This window comes from Lepidochelys olivacea (genome assembly GCF_965140295.1).
Source record: "Lepidochelys olivacea isolate rLepOli2 genome assembly, chromosome: 7".
Lineage (NCBI taxonomy): Eukaryota > Metazoa > Chordata > Testudines > Cheloniidae > Lepidochelys > Lepidochelys olivacea.
The window spans coordinates 87,775,823-87,794,597 of record NC_140417.1 but is presented as its reverse complement, the minus strand read 5'-3'; positions in this window follow the sequence as shown (position 1 = coordinate 87,794,597).

Sequence of the window (18,775 nt, the reverse complement as noted above, 5' to 3'; positions counted from 1 at the left end):
GTTATGCTAATTTGAGTTGTAGCTGTATCCCCATTGCATTACTAACTCGAGCAACACTCATACTTCAACCCATTCATCCCGATGGGCCAACTAGATTGAATTTAAACCACCACTTGACTTAGAGATGTGTGTGGGGATATGAATTAGGGGCAACACTCACACTAACTGAAGACAAACCCATAAGTTTGATAATAAGCTATATCTTCCCAAGCTCTTGTTAGGATTGCAGACCACTATCTGTGTCACTGCTGACATCTCCAGTCTCTGAGCTGGCCTCCTGTGAAATTCTGGACACAATTCAAAGTGTTATTAATCACTCTATACCCATCAGTTTTCATCAACCGAGAGGCTCCCAACAGTTTGTCTCTAAGGTTGAATGCTACCTGACTGGAAGGAGGGCTTTCTCAGTTGCTATTACGGATGGAAGAAGAGACCCAGAAGATGAGCTGGTCTAAGTGGGTGCCAAATTTATGCTCTATATACAATATGTGATTCCACTGGACTCTCTCTTATCCTTGACTCTACTCTATTCCCCTTCACTCCATCCACACCCCCCCACTCTCTCTCTACACTACATACTCTATACAGTATTCACTCTGACCAATCTCTGTTCCATTTTGTTCTCTGCCCCACTCTCAGGAACTTTTTGATTGTCTCTCCTGAGCAAAACATGAACTCAGTAAGATCAGCGTCAAACATTCAGGCTACAAGCTACAACATTCAGGTGGGTTTGAACCCATCCCTACACATAACCATATGAAACTGTTAGATCATAGACGTAAGCCTTAAAAAGAAAAGGAGTACTTGTGGCACCTTAGAGACTAACAAATTTATCTGAGCTCAAATAAATTTGTTAGTCTCTAAGGTGCCACAAGTACTCCTTTTCTTTTTTGCGGAGACAGACTAACACGGCTGCTACTCTGAAACCTGTCTTTTGTTATAGTATTGTGATAGACAACTTTTGCTTGAATATTTGCATTAGAACTATTTGAACAATGAGATATCTAATTTATATGAGAAGTATTCTGCATATCATGTGGTGGATGAACAGGTTAAAGCATATATCTTCTGCTGCAGGAGTCATTCTACCTACAACTTCTTGAATGAGAATCACTTGAATGAGAAATTTGTTAGTCTCTAAGGTGCCACAAGTACGCCTTTTCTTATAACAAAAGAGTAGCCTTAAACATTAGGCCAAGTGCAAAGTCACAAAAGAGAACTCTAAAGTGTCAAAATGGCATTTTTCTTAAAGTGTAACTAAATTAAATAGAGATATCAAGTGTTTAAGCATGCAGGAGGAAGAACTGTCAGCTCACAGGTGAAGATCTGGAACATGTTCATTCTTTGAAAAGCTGCCATGCAGGGAGAGGGGACTGAAGCTCCCCATGAATGAGGGGAAAGGGTTGGAGGGATAGGAGGGAGTGTGAGGGGAACGGGGAGCAGCCAGGTCCAGGTGGGAAGGAGGGCTCCAGGGGATTCATATTTGCTCCCAGGCCTGTTCCAGCTGCTCTGGCTCCCACACAATGTTCCCCAGACCTATCCCAGGTCCACAGCAGCCCCTTCAGGACCTCAGGGTCCCGTTCTCACTTTCATGTTCCCTGGGTAGGACTGAATTTATGCAGGAGCGATATCCCCACACTATTTTCATTACCGCGATACTAATCACCCCCTAGTTCCACCACCCCTGCTGTCATCCATTCATTTCTTTGCTGTCCCATGGCTTTAAAAAAAAAATCAGGTATTAACATTAGTTGCCAAACCTAATGCAAGTCAATACAAAAAAGAAACCTAAATGTTCAAGTTTTTGTGCGGGAAAGGTGAATTAATAAAGCATTATGATACAACTACCATTTGCAAAGGATTGTTTATTTTACTTTGTATAACTAAAAAACTCCAAACAGCAGAGCGTATAGTGCTGGTGTCTTGCTCGTAGCGTCAGACAACATCTACAGGTTTGCTGTGTATCCCTGCATTCCCTTCTCATGCATCTAATTATAAACATCTCAGGCAAAGAACAAGTTGCCAGTCAAGTTGTAGAAAGAGCAAGAAACTTGTGAAGCCTTCACTTCATCAGCTATTCCCTCTCGATATATAAGTACCCACTGCTCTCTATAGGAATTGTTATGAATAGTTTCACTCAATTCAGAATGTCAGAAAATCAATTCACACATGAACTACACTAGAAGAGAAAAGACTATATAGTTAGTGAATCCGCTATCTACAGATAAAAAAAAAGCCACTAAGTCTCTACCATTTAGGTCAGTGTTCCTCAGGGACAGAGGGAAGGGAAAAAAAGCCTAAATGGCATACAAATCTATCCACACGGACATGGTGTAAGCAGATCCAAAGGAAGTGTTGCCATGCATAATTCCCATCGTAATAACTCTGGAGACTGAGAATCAGTATTTTTAACTCTAACTCACCTCTGTTGTATCGTTTAGTTTCTTGCTTAAATTTGTACGACAGATCTTCAAGGAATGAATACATTAATGCCCATGTTTATTTTATTAACTTTCATGGTTATATTACAATACTTTCCTTTCAGTGCTCAAAAACTATTTCTTTGCTAAGGATTTTGAAAAAAAGCCATGGTGAAATGTTGTGATAGATTCCTTTCGAAAGCAAATATTACTTAAATTGCCTTCAGTGCAGTGACTTTTCTGGGTGTCAAATCTGAGTAAGGACTGAAGGATTAGGCCCTTTCTTGCAGAGAGATAGTAGCCTATCCATAGTTTAGGCTGGGGCTTACTTTCTATTGAAACAAACTAAAATTTACTCCCCCATTTTCCTCTCCTTGCACAAAACTAAACCATCTCATCTTAAAATTGATATGTGGTCTTGTACTAAAGGAGTATTCCATTACTGGAAAGTCAGTGAGGAAAACTGAATGTGCTTATAACAGTTTTTGTTTTCCAAGTGCAAGCCTCTGATTTTTACATGGTCTCTAAAGGGATGCGGTGAGGAAGTGGGCAAGTCTTATTTCAGACCATTTACTCTAGAAGTTGAAAATTTGGTTTATTGTCCTAAACAGGCACTGATTCTCTTGACTATTTTTGTCTGGCCAGTTAATTTTGGAATTAAGAATAGAGCTGGTTTGGAAATTTTCAACAAAAAAACAGTTTTTTGTCAAAAATGCTAATTCATACAAACCACAAACTTTTTGCTGGGACATATCAGTTTTGACAAAATATTCATCAGGAAGCATTTCTCAGGTCCACGATGGAATTTCAGGTTAAAAAAAACACCACCCACAACAAAAGAGATCCACCCAACAATAGCTAATAATTTGGTGACTAAGATGTGGGAGACCTAGATTCACATTCCCAGTCTGTCGGATTTGGAGCAGGGACTTGAGCCTAGATCTCCCATATCCCAGGTGAGTGTCCTAACCACCAAACTATTCTAGGGTGCAGAGTCAGTCAATCTCTCTCCCCTTCCCTCCTCCCCAACTTTAAAAAGGTCTGTTTCGTCCTGATGTGGAACGTGAATATTTTTGAAAACTCTACAATTTTCAGACTGGGAAAACCATTTCCTGATGGACTCTAGTTAAGCAGCAGCAGGCTATACAATAGTTATTTCTGGAGGTATAAAAAAAACCCCAGACACCATATGGCAGCAGAAAAGCCAAGATTCTGAGCCCTTTTCTCTGTATTTCTAGTTTGTCAGGCGTTTTAACTTAGAATTTTGTGCTTTGCAATGTATTATTTAAACTTGACAGTGTTCTAATAAAGTTCATTTCCTCTGAAGTGACATATAGACTTGCAACCTTAATTAAGTTTTGTATCTACAATTTCAAATAAGCAGCTCTGTGTAGCTGCACACTACTGCAGCCTTTAAGTCTTTGCCTCTTGAAGAAAAAAAATGTACATTTTCTTTTGTTGGGAAAACATATACACTTGAATAGGTAAATTTTATCCAAGCTTTCTAATTAGATATACCAATATTGTACGATGAGAGCCTCATATCTTCAGCTACTTTTATTATATATAAACTTTTCCCCCCAAAGTGGGAGAAGGAAGTTTTTACAGTAGAATGTAACTCCAACATAGACAACACTCTCAGCCAAACTTAGGAGATCAACTGAGAACTACAGTGAGAACATAAGTTTTCATAAGAATTAAGTTTAGGTTTAAGAAATAGTTTTTCTCTAGGAAGAAAGATCAAGTCAAAAATCAACAGGTAGGGAAACAGTGATGAAGGAGAGGGGATGTGAATGAGAGGCTAAAATTGTAATGCCCAGCAAGCATCAATTCTAAATATTAATTCAGAGCCACATATTTTAGAAATGGCTAGTTTTTATTTATCTTTTAAATATTAATATTCGTATAAAATATTACATATTACAATTAAAATCTGTCGGGACTAGTAATTTAAAAATTAATAGTGAGAATAGAAAACTCTTCTATTTTAAATCAATTATATTATAGAAACAGTGTGGAATTGTAAATTACCAACTGAGTCAGAATTAATCTGTTAATCTCTCCAGCACACATGGCTACAAAAATAAATAGTTTAAAAAATGGACTCCACTTGCCCTTGGTTCTGCAAAGAGAACTGAAAAAGCCCCCGCATCCCACTTTAAAAGACTTATGTTGACATGGCAGAAATTGCTTAATAGGAACATGAGGAACCAATTGGCCTAGGAGCCTGAAAGCCCTCAGACTCCCAGACCAAGAGCAATCCCCATGGCAAGGCTACCACAAAGCTGAATTCACTGGGAGCCAGCCCCAAAACTTCAAAGCTCCAAGCTCTGCAGCAGAGAGCCTGGAAGTACTGGGAGTCCTAACTCAAGCAGGGACTCTAATCCCCAAGAGCGCCCACTCTAGCCAGGGCTCTGGGAGCTAGCAGGATCCCTGCTGTGGAGGTGTTGTTCAGTGACTCTCACCAATTTTGCCTCAGGAACACTGTATCTTGGTGCTTCCAAAACAAAAATTTTGAGGGCTCTCTGGATTGCCAAAATTTTGATAATTTTGCTTTCACTCCAAATCAGAGTGAAAGCAAATTTTTAAATACCCAAACTTCTCACAGACCAAAACCCCAGTTTTGGCCCCCTTTACTGTCACCATCTTCATTTTTTAGCCCGTCAGTTGCTTTTAATATATGTGTGTATTTCTCTCAGTCAATGGATGGAAGGATTGCTGAGATCTGCATAAAAGGAGAGATGTGGTTGAAATATTGATGGCATAGGAGTCCATGGCCTGCCAGGTCCTCAAGGGGTCTCTCATAAATCGAAGATGCGAGACCATGGCACAATAACCAGCCTCTCCAACATGGAAAGTTAGACATCAGCGGTGGTCCCTCACGCTCCGATTGTAGAAGACAAACCTCATGGGAGTGGAGTTACTGCCTTATGGGGTTTTATTAGCTGTAATGAGATTCACTGTCAGCACAATAAAACATTGTACCAAGTGGCATGACCATTTGGCAAGAATTACAACTCTTCATCTGGTATTTACTCACATAAATGGATTAATCCATTAGGCATTTATGATGTTTTGCTCAAATAAGAGCTCCCACTGAGTCAAATCAATTGATTTTAAATACAGTTGATATTCCTGTAACAAAGAGCTATATATAGTCTTTCAAGGGAATATTCTAAAATAGTGTTACTACTTTGGGCAATTCACTATCAGAATACTGTACAACACTGCTTCTCACTCAACCAGTGAGACAACCATCAGTGAGACAGAGCAGCTTACTCTCCCATATCTACAAACAACCGACCAGCTCTGTCTTTTGGCCCTTTTTGACATTGAACTAATTGATTCTGGCAAGGGAGTGACCGGTCTCCTGCCCACCTTACCTATTCACCCATCAAGTGAGCCAAAGGGTTTTGGGGGGATTGCAACTTGCCAGAGATTTGAATTTCTGTTCATGGATCCAGGACCTTTAGTTCACCAGGTATCATTCCTTTGAACCATTGGAAACAAAATACTTATATACAATCTGACTTTTTTAGTAAACGAAAAATTTTCCAGCTCAACACATTAAAAAAATCTCTACGACTATAGATCATCGAAGCAATATACATGTCTAGAATGCACGTGATGCCTTATGCCTTTTTACACACTAGTGCTTTGTTTGTAAAATTTAAAAAAAAAACCTAGACAATGATTCTATATTCTGTTTGTAATGGACATGAGCATTAAAAAAAATCAAAGTTTTACCTACCAAATAAGAGATGTCCAGGTTTGTAACATTCCTGTACTTTCTGCACAACATTCTCTCTTTGAAGAATGCAATAGTCAGTTATAGTGCAGTATTTTTTTCACCACAGAAGAAATAGGAAGGTAAATCCTCCATACCCTTTCCGTACATACACTTTTACTCATTTGCAAAGTAACATTAGCTGTACTTGATCTACAAAATACAACAAAAATGGGACTGAGAATGCTATTTAACAATAAAGGCAAGAGAAGGTTGTGTTATAATTGTGTCCTCAACATAAACAGGTCAGACATAGGTCTAGATCATCATCACTACAGTAAGTGCTGAGGAGGAAGCACAAACTTATGAAATCCCAATGAACCCAAAGCTCTTGCCCTAGAGTACAGTTTGTCTCCACTCGCACTGTACAACTTCCAAAACTCACTCAAGAAAGATGGCCTGAGTCAGAAAAAGCAACTGGATACAATATTGCCCCGATCCATACATATAAACTCCTTATGTTGTCTCTGACGGGTTGTCACCCAAATTCGGGGGCAGTGTGTGACCTATTACACAAAATTTTCATAACTCATGCTTAGTCAAATATAAAGAAAATCATAAATCAACCCTTATGACCAGAGAGCATATAACGTTTTGCCCAAATATCATGAGAACCCTGTCATATTCCAGTCTGGTCTTCATTTCCCAGCCAAGATGCACCAACCGAAGTAGCAGCAGGTTCTGGACTGCACAACAAGATTCAGCCCATTGGCAGATTGGCATCATTCACTGATGAATCCTGTAAAACAAGGTTTGCTTTTTACTGTGCCTCACACACTAGATAAACTCATTTTAAAAGTGCTCATTAGGTGTAGCCTGCTTTGCATCAGACGTAGGATCCAGAGGAAAGAGCTTTCCCTACTGTTTCAGTGGGCTTAAATCACTTACAGCTTACCCCTTTACATTAACTGTACCTCTTTAGGTCTACAATAAACCAAGTCATCAGCAAAAATGAACTAAGGATCCCAGAGCTAAAGATGCCATTTAAGCAGGTCTATACTCAAGCCAAGTCAGGTACCTCATCTAGCATCCAACCATAGAGAATTGTGGCCTTCTCTGACCAATAGCTTCCTCGAATCACCATAAGACTAAATTACACATTTCCTTCAAAACCTGAAGAGGAGAGATTTCATCTCTCGATCTTTTCTGACCTTGCTGGGCCAATTTTTGATTGGGCCTCAAAATTGTCCTGGTTCCAAACTTTGCAAATCTGCAACTATCTTTTAAATGTGAGAATTTAGTCATCTCGCTCATTTCTAAACATTAGGTGCAGGATCTGACCCAGAACACAGATCGGGTGTGGCATGTAAAGGAAGCTTAAAATGCTCACCTTCGTAATCCTATATTCCTATTGCATGCTTTGCAAAGGTGGCCTCTCTGCACTACATTTGGCTGCTCTACTTTACGCGAACTCTTAACAGGTTCAAGGAGCCATAAATGTGGCAAGGGATCAATGTGACATAGGGACATCTTAGTAACACCACTTTTCCTCTGGGCATGCTCCCTTTTGCAACCTACTTAGACTTTTAATTTATCCACTGCTTCTTCACCAGATAAAAATTAAATCCCTCCCCGAGAAGGAAGCCCTGCATATAATAAAAAAAGTATGGCCTTAATGAGAATGCTGAAACAGCTATAATTCAGCATTGTTCTTCACATGACGAGCAATCACCCACAGGTTTTTGTTATTATTTGCTGATAAGCCTATTTTAAAGCTTCTTGAATGGTACATGGAAGATTGCAGTTACCTGATCTAAAACTTCAAAAGCAAGCACTCAAATACATCTTGATCACGGATCAACTGCAGTGGCAGCTGCTATAATCTATACTCAACCACAGGAGCGCTATGAATAATGTCTGCTACTCCCTGAAATAACAGTCTTTGGTGTTCACCATCTATTTCCAAAGCAGACTACCACATAGATAGCACCCCCACCCCCCAAGCTAGAAATTTGATGAGCTAGGCGAATTTGACTTCTAATGTCAAATTGAAATTCTACTGTGCATGTGCCTTGGACAGTCACTCAAATTCATTTTCATATCTACTAAACTAATGTATTCTACTCTTAATTTTTTTTTAAGATAGAAAATTTCTTGAAACAGTACACTTCATAATACCATTCCTGAAAGTGCTCATTGATTTCTGGCCAGACTCAAGATGTCTGACTTTCTGAGGCTGTACTTAATTTCTGTGTCACTATGGTGCCTCTCCCTGATCTGTACTCCTTAACATTTCCACTTTTAAAATGTCAGTTTCTTTTTATCTTAGCCCTAATGGAGGGTTAAAAAAAAAAAAAAGTACTGTATTGAATGATTACCTACTGTAGAAGTCTGACTGCTTGCAATTTGATTTTAAAGGAAATCCCAGAGATGTGGAGGAAATTGAGAACAGAGAGAATACATATGTGGAAGATATTCACAAAAAATAAAATAATTTTAAAAAATTGTTTTTTTCAGTGTGTTTGTTTAAAATATAAGGTTAACCATCAGTAAAGAATTACTAGTCATATTCCAAGATCTCACTTCTAACTTTATCCAATGCCCTCAACTCTTCAATGGAAAAATCCCACACATCCACATTCCAGCATCAGGCAGTCCCATTATTTATACCCCTGCTGCCCATACCAGTAGCAAACGACTCCTCAGGTCACCAAAGGAATTCCCCTACTCTCCTACTTTTTCTTTTTGATCATCCTGTGTGTGGCCAAATTTCCCCCTTTCTTCTCAAATCCAATCCCTGAAGCGTCTGGAATTCTTACCTGGTAAAAGCTGCATCCACAAACTCCTCTGCAAGCTTTACTGTTTCCTCCAGTGTCCTTAGCTGGTGCTTCTGACCCAAACGTGTGTGCTTTAGGGGAGGCTCTGGAGAAATTGCTCAATATTATCATGTCTATTATTTCCCCTGCACTTCAGGTGCTAAGCCTTAGTCAATGAGTTGCCCAGTCTGTTAATTTTTGCACTAACGCCTTAGGTTGCATGCCTCCACTCTATCTAGTGGCCTAAAATGTGCGTCTGTATTTTTTTGACTGAAGGACAACACTGTCCAGGACAGCCGCTTTTACCCTATCATAGACCTGGGCTTGTTCCTTGCTCAGGTCCATACAGGCTGCATGGGCTTCTCCTGCCAAATAGGCTGCCACTTGGAAGGCCCACAACCCTTATCCCATCTGGCCCTCATTGCTACCCTCTCAAAAGTTATTAAGAATGTATCAGGATCATGTGCTGGGCCCATCTTACACAGGCTCACCCCGTGTCCTACTGCTGCTCTTCCCAGTCATGAGACTCAGGCTCCATATCAGTTGCTGCTGCACCTTTGCCTGTTCCTTTATGAACTCTTGCAGACTTTTCTGCTCCTCTGACTGCCATGCCAGGAGGCACTGTCATTCCAGCTGGTGGGATTCCTGGAGTGCATGCATGGTCTTCTGCATCTCCTTTTGTTGCTCCACCAGCCACTGCAGGTCTGCTCCATTGCACTGGCTTCGCCCACCAATAGGGAAATCACAGTCCTGACGAAGCCCCCATGTGTAACAAGGTGCAGCTCCACGGTCTTCTTCCCCGCAGAAACTGCACTGACTCCGCCAGGTATGCACTTTGTGGTGACCGGGCTCACCACAAAGGAAAGACCAGAATATGATTTCAGGAGACCATACCAACACTTGCTGGCGAGTTTAGCCTTTTTCATGTTATCATTTGATTCGGATAGTCTTATTGTTATACTATTGTTCATGTATACCTTTTGATTGCTTATAAACTACACAAAAATACTTATTTTTACAAGATTAACTTTTAATAGCTAAGGTTGGCTGGAATTTTCAGAATAAACTCAAGGTGTTAAAAATAGTGGGGGGGGGAGGAAGAAGGAGGTGGGTTATGTAGAGATTGAATCCAGATTTCTCAAAGTGCTTTACAAAGGGTAAGTCTATGTATCCGCATTTTACAAATAGGAGACACTAACATTCTTAGTTCCTTGCATAGATCTTAGTCAAACAAATCTGGAGACTCAGTCAGGGGACTGGGTCGAGGAGAACAGTCATTGTCTTAGGATCAGGGGAAGAAAAAAGATGGAAGCCAAAAGCAGAACCCTAATTTTCAAGTACTTTCTGGAGGGGAAGAAAAACAAGGGGTGATCCCAACAGGAGAACTGACATTCTTACATGACTGAGGTATGCAAGATCAAGAGATCTTGCCTAAGCAGTGCCTAAAATATTTCCAGACACTAGGGATAAGCTTTAAAACTATATGAAATGTGTTTCATGTATGTGTATGGGTGTTCATATGATCAGCAATATAGTTGTGGCCTTTCAACTGATATTTCATTCTATTTTAATTTTGTGTCTTGTCTTCATTCTGACATGTCTTCAGCAAAAGACCATTACAACCAGGAGGCCAAGGTAGGGGGCAGGAACAAAAAAGAAGCACCTATCTACCTAAAATCAATATTTTAGCACAGAGGTTTTATTCCTCATTAGTCATGTTAAATGGTGCTTTTGATTATTGCTTCTTGAGGGCTTAAAAACACCTATAAAAATGCCTCGTTCTTAAAAGCTGCAAAGGTTGAAGAGCAGAGAAATGCTGAGAGGACCATGCTGCTTGCTGGCAATTCATTTAAAGCAAAAAGGTTTAGCAGATCACAGACTGCTGCAACTTTCCTATTTATGGACTGTAATTGCCATCCTCCAGCAGTACAAAGCATACATCTGGCTATCGCTGCTGAGAGAAAGCTTTTTTAAGATCATGTTGCCACCAACATGGTTGGGCAAATAGAGGGTTGTCACTATATGGCTCCCAATAGAGTGGGATAATCAAAAGCAATTCTTACCATACACTACTTTATAACATTTCAATTACCTTCTCTTTGAGGATATTACATTTTTAAAAAACAAAACTGAAATACTCTATGATGGACCTATAACAATTTTGATGAATGAGTGAAGAGTAAGACAGCTAAATGGATTTCTCAACCTAGTTATGAAGAAAGAAGGCACAGTCCTGAGTCTATTTGTCTCACCAGGCATGTATCGGGAATGAAAGAATGTGTATTGTTCAATATCCAAAACATGGATTTTCAAAAACCATTTACAAAAGCAAATCTTTTCAGGTGTCTTAAGAGATACCAATGTCAATACAACACTTTCACATCTTATGTGCATGATTTAAAATTGTATGTGGTACTATGAATAACCACTGGTCCTGCCACTGAAGTATAAAATGACACTTCCCTATAATTTTGCACAGTTGAAATTTTAACTCAACAAAAAATGAGCTGTTGCTAAAACTATGAGCAACATATTTACACCAAACCTAATTTCCTAATGTAGGCCAGGCCTTAGGCTACTCTCACTCTGTGACATAGAGGTTGTCTAATAAAGGTGATCTCTTTAAGGGGTTTCTCTCATTTTCATTATATAAGAAGCTGGTGTATAGCTGACATACCATGTCACTGCACACGCACGGATACACGCCCCTCCTCCCTGATGAATCAAAGTCATTTCTCCCAATCAGACAAGCTGAAAATTTGTTTCTAATTTCAGCTGAAAAAAGTCTTGGAACAAAAAACGTAATGTTCAGAATTGCAGTAAATTTTCTTTCATGATTGTGTTTTTGTATGAAGGTGCATTAAAAATTATCAGAGGCTTGAAAGTACAGAACAGAAAAGAGAAAATTGCTGTCAATTATCTAATAAAATATGCACATTTGAGTGTGGGTAACTGTTGGGTAATAGATTGTGTACTTTTCTTGGGGTGATGGGAGGGTGGGTGTCAGAGTTCCACAATCATTCATATCCTGTCCCCTTGAAAAGGGAGTTTCATAAAAATCCTAGTACCGAATGGCTGAATTTAGCCCATGTGTAGTCTTTTCCTGCTCAAAACAAGGATATAATTTTAAAATAAATATTAAACCTTACTCTTCAGAGTCTATGTGTTCAATGTGGTTTGAACTGTAATTCCGAGATTTCAGTTTATTATAAATGATGATCAGGTCAAAAATTCATTAGTTCTGGCTTGAAGAGAGACATGAATTTGGTATTCTAGAACTCAACATATTCCTTTTTTTTAGTGTAACTGCAGAAAAACAAGGACTTTCTGAATAATCTACCTCCAGTGGAACAATGCACAAAACCAATGGTTCCAACAGGGGTAGGAACCAGAAAAAAAAAAAGTATGGGAAACTGAAAACTATCCCATAGATAGGATCCAAGGGTGATCAATTTCAGTGAATGAAATCCAAGTATATTCTTACATTAAGTAGCCAAAATTACACACAAAGGCAAATGCGTAGGAATATTCGTATATAATGAGAATATCAGTCAGGAACCTGAGACAATTCCAATAATTTATCTTATACTCACAGTTCCACTCATAATAAATCATTTGACTTCTGTGTCTAGAGTATTGTTTCAGTACTCATCAGTTCATAAGTACCATACTATTACAAATTCATTCCCACAAGTTACCACCACCGAGTAACTAATGTAACATCAACACAAATGCAAAGGTTTTTTGCCATTCTGCAGAACTGGAATAAGCTATCATTTAACAACATTGTGTATGCTCTACATGCAGCAATTACTACTTTAAAAAAAAGTTCAATATCCCTTCTACTACTATATGTGATATATGCACTCTACAGATTGTAAAATATCACTACAAAAAGTATTGTTTGTGTTAACAGCGCTAGTCTTTCAAACTAATTATCCTATACATCGGCCTAGCAGAACAATAAGCACAGACCAGAGGTGGCAGGAAAATCCACTATGAATGCACAACCAAGGTCAGAAATTAGAACTTGGACACAAACCATTGTTCTGTAATAATGCACAAGTTTCCTTGTTTAACTAGATGGTTCCAGCAATATATAGCTATCCCATGATCCATGAAGACTGTTGTGGCATGTATGTGAACCCATTGATTAAACACTAGGTTTGTGCTTATGTATACACTAGAGTTTAGAATCATGTTCGTCAACACACGGTAAGAAAAGAGCAAAGACCCTACTATCAATAATCCCCTATAGTAATAACATTATTATGCAAGCTACTCTTCTTAACTGGCTATATTAAGATTTGATATATTTAAATTAAATTTTCATACTACACCATTCAATTTCCTTCATAGAATATCAGGGTTGGAAGGGAACAATCCCCAACTAAATCATTCCAGCCAGGGCTTTGTCAAGCCTGATCTTAAAAACCTCCAAGGATGGAGGTTCCACCACTCCCCTAGGTAACCCATTCCAATGCTTCACCACCCTCCTAGTGAAAAGGTTTTTCCTAACATCCAACCTAAACCTCCCCCACTGCAACTTGAGACCATTACTCCTCGTTCTGTCATCTGCTACCACTGAGAACAGTCTAGATCCATCCTCTTTGGAACCCCCTTTCAGGTAGTTGAAAGCAGCTATCAAATCCCCCCTCATTCTTCTCTTCTGCAGACTAAATAATCCCAGTTCCCTCAGCCTCTCCTCAGAAGTCATGTGCTCCAGCCCCCTAATCATTTTTGTTGCCCTCCGCTGGACTCTTTCCAATTTTTCCACATCCTTCTTGTAGTGTGGGATCCAAAACTCCGTCCCTCGTCTGTAGCGGTGCATGGGATTCTTCCGTCCTAAGTGCAGGACTCTGCACTTGTCCTTGTTGAACCTCATTAGATTACTTTTGGCCCAATCCTCTAATTTGTCTAGGTCCCTCTGTATCCTATCCCTACCCTCCAACGTATCTTCTGCCCCGACCATCAGTGAGGTCACCCTAGGTCTAGGTGCTTTCCTCACCTGTTTCATTCTCTCAGCTTCCTTGGTTAACTGATGATCTGCAACAGATAAAGCAGGTGGAAAGGAAGCTACAGTACCCATAGATGAAGAATTAATAGAGCTGGTTCTAGTGGTAAATGGCTTGGCTCCAATGGTGGCATTAGGCACCTGCAACCACTGCAATCCAAGGCAGCCCCAAGGTAGCAAGGGGCTCCTGAAAGCCAGACCCAGCCCACTGGGCATCCGCTGTTCCATCCTGCTCAGTGCCACCTGGGGTTCAAAATGGTGTTCTCTGCACAGTGTGACTCCACATGAATCAGATGTGTGAGGTCACCAGGTCAAGGCCCTGGAAATTAGCTTTGCAGGAGACCCCCATGGGGGAGGGGGAGGGGAAGAAACACTGCCATTGCTGGGGTCATCCAAACCATCTCCATTCAATGGATGGTCTAAGTCCTTCTTGTTCACGGCAATGTCAGGTTACTTTGCCCGTAGACACTGTAGTAAAGATTCTGTGGCAACAGGCCACACCAGCTACCACTGTTCTTCCCTACCTAGAAGCACGGCTAGAGGAAGAAAAATGTAAGTGACCATCAGTTTCCCTAACATAGATAAGTTGTTGAAGGAAAAGAAAAAAGGGAACAGAGTCAGCATCAGCTCCCTCTTCCTGGATCAGTTACCACATTGGTGGATTCTGTTAAAAATCATACTCTACAGCATTTCCTACTGCTGCAAAAATCCAGGAGGCTATACACCATGACTCTTGTTCAGAATACAATACTGCATTTTCCTACAGAAGCCACTGTATTAATAGTATCTAATTCTTTACTCTCTTAAGTGCTTTGGGATATATCAAAATATGAATAGTGTTGTATAAATCAAATTTCTATTCCATGGTTAAGTGATTTTAAATCACCTTTTATTAAACAAGTTTCTATAGTTTTTTTTTGCTTTTTTTTTTTAATTAAAAAAACCCCTAAAACTCTGAATAGCTACCATTTGAAACTTGGCAGATATATTTATCCAGAACTTTTTCAAACATTAAAGAGCTTACATGAACATCACATTAAATATCTAAACAAATATCCTGTAAAATCTGTTTTTTATATCTAGAAATCATGTTGCAATACAAAATGAACTGCCCTGAATTTTGAAAGGAGAGAAACAATCAGTGGAGAAGGAAGGAGGGCTACTAAACAGACAAAATGTCCTAACTTAACTAGTTCCTATAATTTGGGTCTTTAAAGAAGATTAAAAATTGAGAGAGTTATGTGAAACAAATTAGACAATACAAGACAGATCCTCACCTAGTGTAGTTCAGCATAGTTCCATTAGCTTTGAAGGAGCTATGACAGTTTATGATGGCTGGGGATCCGGCCCTATTATTTAAGTCTAAAAATACATGTTCTAGACTTTTTTGATGCTCACAAACAGATAAAACACATAGGTGTACTGACGAATAACTGAAATTTAAGAGCTGATCTGGAGAGATGCAGAGATTCACCTTAAGAGGTCCTGAGCACCCTTTGCTCCCATTGTCTTAAGAAGATTCTCAGTACTTCTTTGGAAAAGATCAGTATTGTATCATGATAGTGGAACTGGAGTCAGAGAGCCCATGTACACTGGAGGGACTGTTAGGGACAGGACACCAAGAGAATGTGTGGAGTTGTTAAGTTAGAAGAAGTACAGCTACATGGACAGAGCAGTGCACAAGGTTTAATAAAGTTACATCAACTGAACTTAACCTGCATTCGGCATCACTCTTTGCTAGTGAAACAATCAGCACTCTTCAGAACCCTTGATGGACTCGAGAATTCTGAGTAAGAGCTGTACCTTTTTGCAGCTAGGTTCCCATAAAATCTGACAACTTTCAACTACTCCAAACACAGCATACCAATTATAATTTTAAACCTAGACCTAACTTGGGGTCCCACACTTCATAGTTCTATAGGCCAAGCTTATTGCACATGCCAGGGGCTTGTTGCATTCCTCCATTTCACCCATCTATTTCAGGGACGTCCTACAACTTCCCCTGCCCACTCCCTTACACCCGGAGCTCTGGCTCCCCCACATTACTCACTCCACCACATGGCAAAGGTTCTCCAATCTTCACACACTCACACCCGTCATGGGTTCTCTGGGCCCCCGTTCCCCACTCCTCCCACACGAGAGTCCCCTACTCTCCACACATGGCAGCAGTTCTGTGGGCACTCCCATCTCATTTCTGCCCCCCCATATCCTCCATTCCCTTCTTGCCCCCAGGACCTGGGCTGTGTGTGCCCTCATTTTCCCCTCCCCCACATGGCAGCATTTCTGTGTACTCTTTCATTCCCATTCTTCCCCCATGCCAGGGAATTTGGGTGCCCTTATTTCCTCCTCCCTAGGGCTCTAAGCCGCCCCCACCCCACCTCCCAGGTACTATATTCTGCCCCATGGCAGGGGACCCCATTCCCTTCTGGTCTCCCATGCCCTTTATTTACCTATCCCTCCATACCAGGGCCCTCCAATCTCCTCTCCCCACCACCAGGGGTTCTGTGCACTCCTCCATTCCCAGGACCACCATTTTCTACCCCATGGCAGGGATTCTCTCTGCCCTTTTCCCACCCCTTACATACCCTGATCCCCCATTCTTCCTAGCACATGCCAGGGGTTGTGTGCACATGCCTGTTCTCCCCATTTCCTTCTCGTCATCATCCTTCTTTCTGTCTGAGAGATAAGTCATTCAGGGTGTCGCAACATTTTACTCTACTGGAAAGATAAGCAGGGATGAGATGGGGTATTGATAACAGATAATACTTAATCCAGCCTTGAGAGCAGGGGACCTGACTAGAAGGCCTCTTCAGCTCCGGTCCAGTCCTATGATTCTATGGTTGTTACGCTAGAGGGTGTTAATGGCTGTGATCAAAAGGTTATTGTCTATAGACACTGTCCCCATTTTCACCCTTTTGGTATTCCGATTTCCCTCAAAATCAATAGGGTACTAGTCACTGATGTTTAGAATATTCCCTGAAGCTCTGGAATAGGTCTGATGTGTCATTTAAGGAGTATCATGTTACATACATAGAGAGTGCTAAAACGAAAAATGCCATTAAGTTGAGCATAAGGACTTCATAAACTCAGACAATTATGTGTATAATAATTCTGGGCATCTTTATTACAATTTACTAGAGATTTTAGAAAGAGGTTTAGAGATTATTTTAGGCCCACCTACCTTAGTAATGTTTTAAAGCTATGTTATGCACATGATTCTACTTTCAGTATAGTCAACAATGGCAAGACTCCCATTTACTTCAACAGAAGCAGCATCAAGCTCTATACGCATCACTTCAAGAATTTTTCATGTAAAGTACACATATTCTTTTACACTCTAAACTGAATTTGCTATTCTGTATAGAGTTCCAAATACAGAGCTCTGAATAGCATTATAGGTTTAAAGGACTGTATTTGGGGAGAAAATAACCACCACTTTAATGAATTGCAAGCTGCAATGTACAGCCGTCAAACAATACATTTATTAAACTGTCACTACAACATTGCATAAACCAAGCCTGTGTGGTCTAACAAATAAAAACAGAACTACACACATTTAGGTCACTGCAGATGTGAAAAAAGAAGCTCCCTCATCTGTTTATTAATGCGTTATTAAGACTACATGGTGTCTGAGTTTAGCAAGATGTTTAATTTCTCCTTATTTACTGAATTTGTGACAGACAATTTATCTATTTATTGCTTATTTTTTAGGAAACTTTTTTTTCCAGTAAGCAATATTGTATTTCTGCTTCAAGATGTTTTCAAAATAGCAATACATTTCTCTTTTCCTTGTCATATACATGGCACTTAAATTGTCACTGTATAATTTCACAGATTTCATTTCTAGTTTAAGTGTATTTACCTCATTTTTGATGGAAGAGATAAGCCATTCAAATAATTTTATTTCACACTGTCTCATGGATCTTCTTCCACCTGAACTTGCAACCTCTGGTCACAAAAAGTTTGCAACCTAGAGAGAAATTCTGTACAGGTAGATATGCCCAATGGCCTGTGATGGGATGTCAGATGGGGTGGGATTTGAGTTACTACAGAGAATTCTTTCCTGGGTGTCTGGCTGGTGAGTCTTGCCCACATGCTCAGGGTTTAGCTGATGGCCATATTTGGGGTTGGGAAGGAATTTTCCACCAGGGCAGATTGGCAGAGGCCCTGGAGGTTTTTCACCTTCCTCTGCAGCGTGGGGCACAGATCACTTTCTGGAGGATTCTCTGCACCTTGAAGTCTTTAAACCACGATTTGAGGACTTCAATAGCTTAGACATAAATTAGAGGTTTGTTACAGGAGTTGGTGGGTGAGATTCCGTGGCCTGCGTTGTGTAGAAGGTCAGACTAGATGATCATAATGGTCCCTTCTGACCTTAAAGTCTATGATTCTATGAAGAATATATGAGCACGTTATTTCAAGGAGCAGGAGACTTCATTAAAAATCATAGAACTCGAATACCAAAAACAAGCTATTTCAAATAAAGGGATAAGACCCTGTGACACTTCCTAGGGGGCACCCAAGGCTCTGAGGCACCTCACTACCACCTGCCCATAGCATGAGGAAGCCTTGTCTGTGCCTGCCAATTTAGGTCAGCTTCCCAATCCCACCAACACAAGCACTCTCCTCCAGGCCTGCTCTTTCTCTACAGATTAGCTAAATGCACAATCTAACCCTTAAGCCTTCTGAGCATCTCCTTGGAGTGACCAGTCCCTGGTCCACTGGACACTCACATAATTCACAAACCCCTGCCCCCAAAGAAGCAGTATACACCAGCTTACCAGTTTCACCTCAGGAT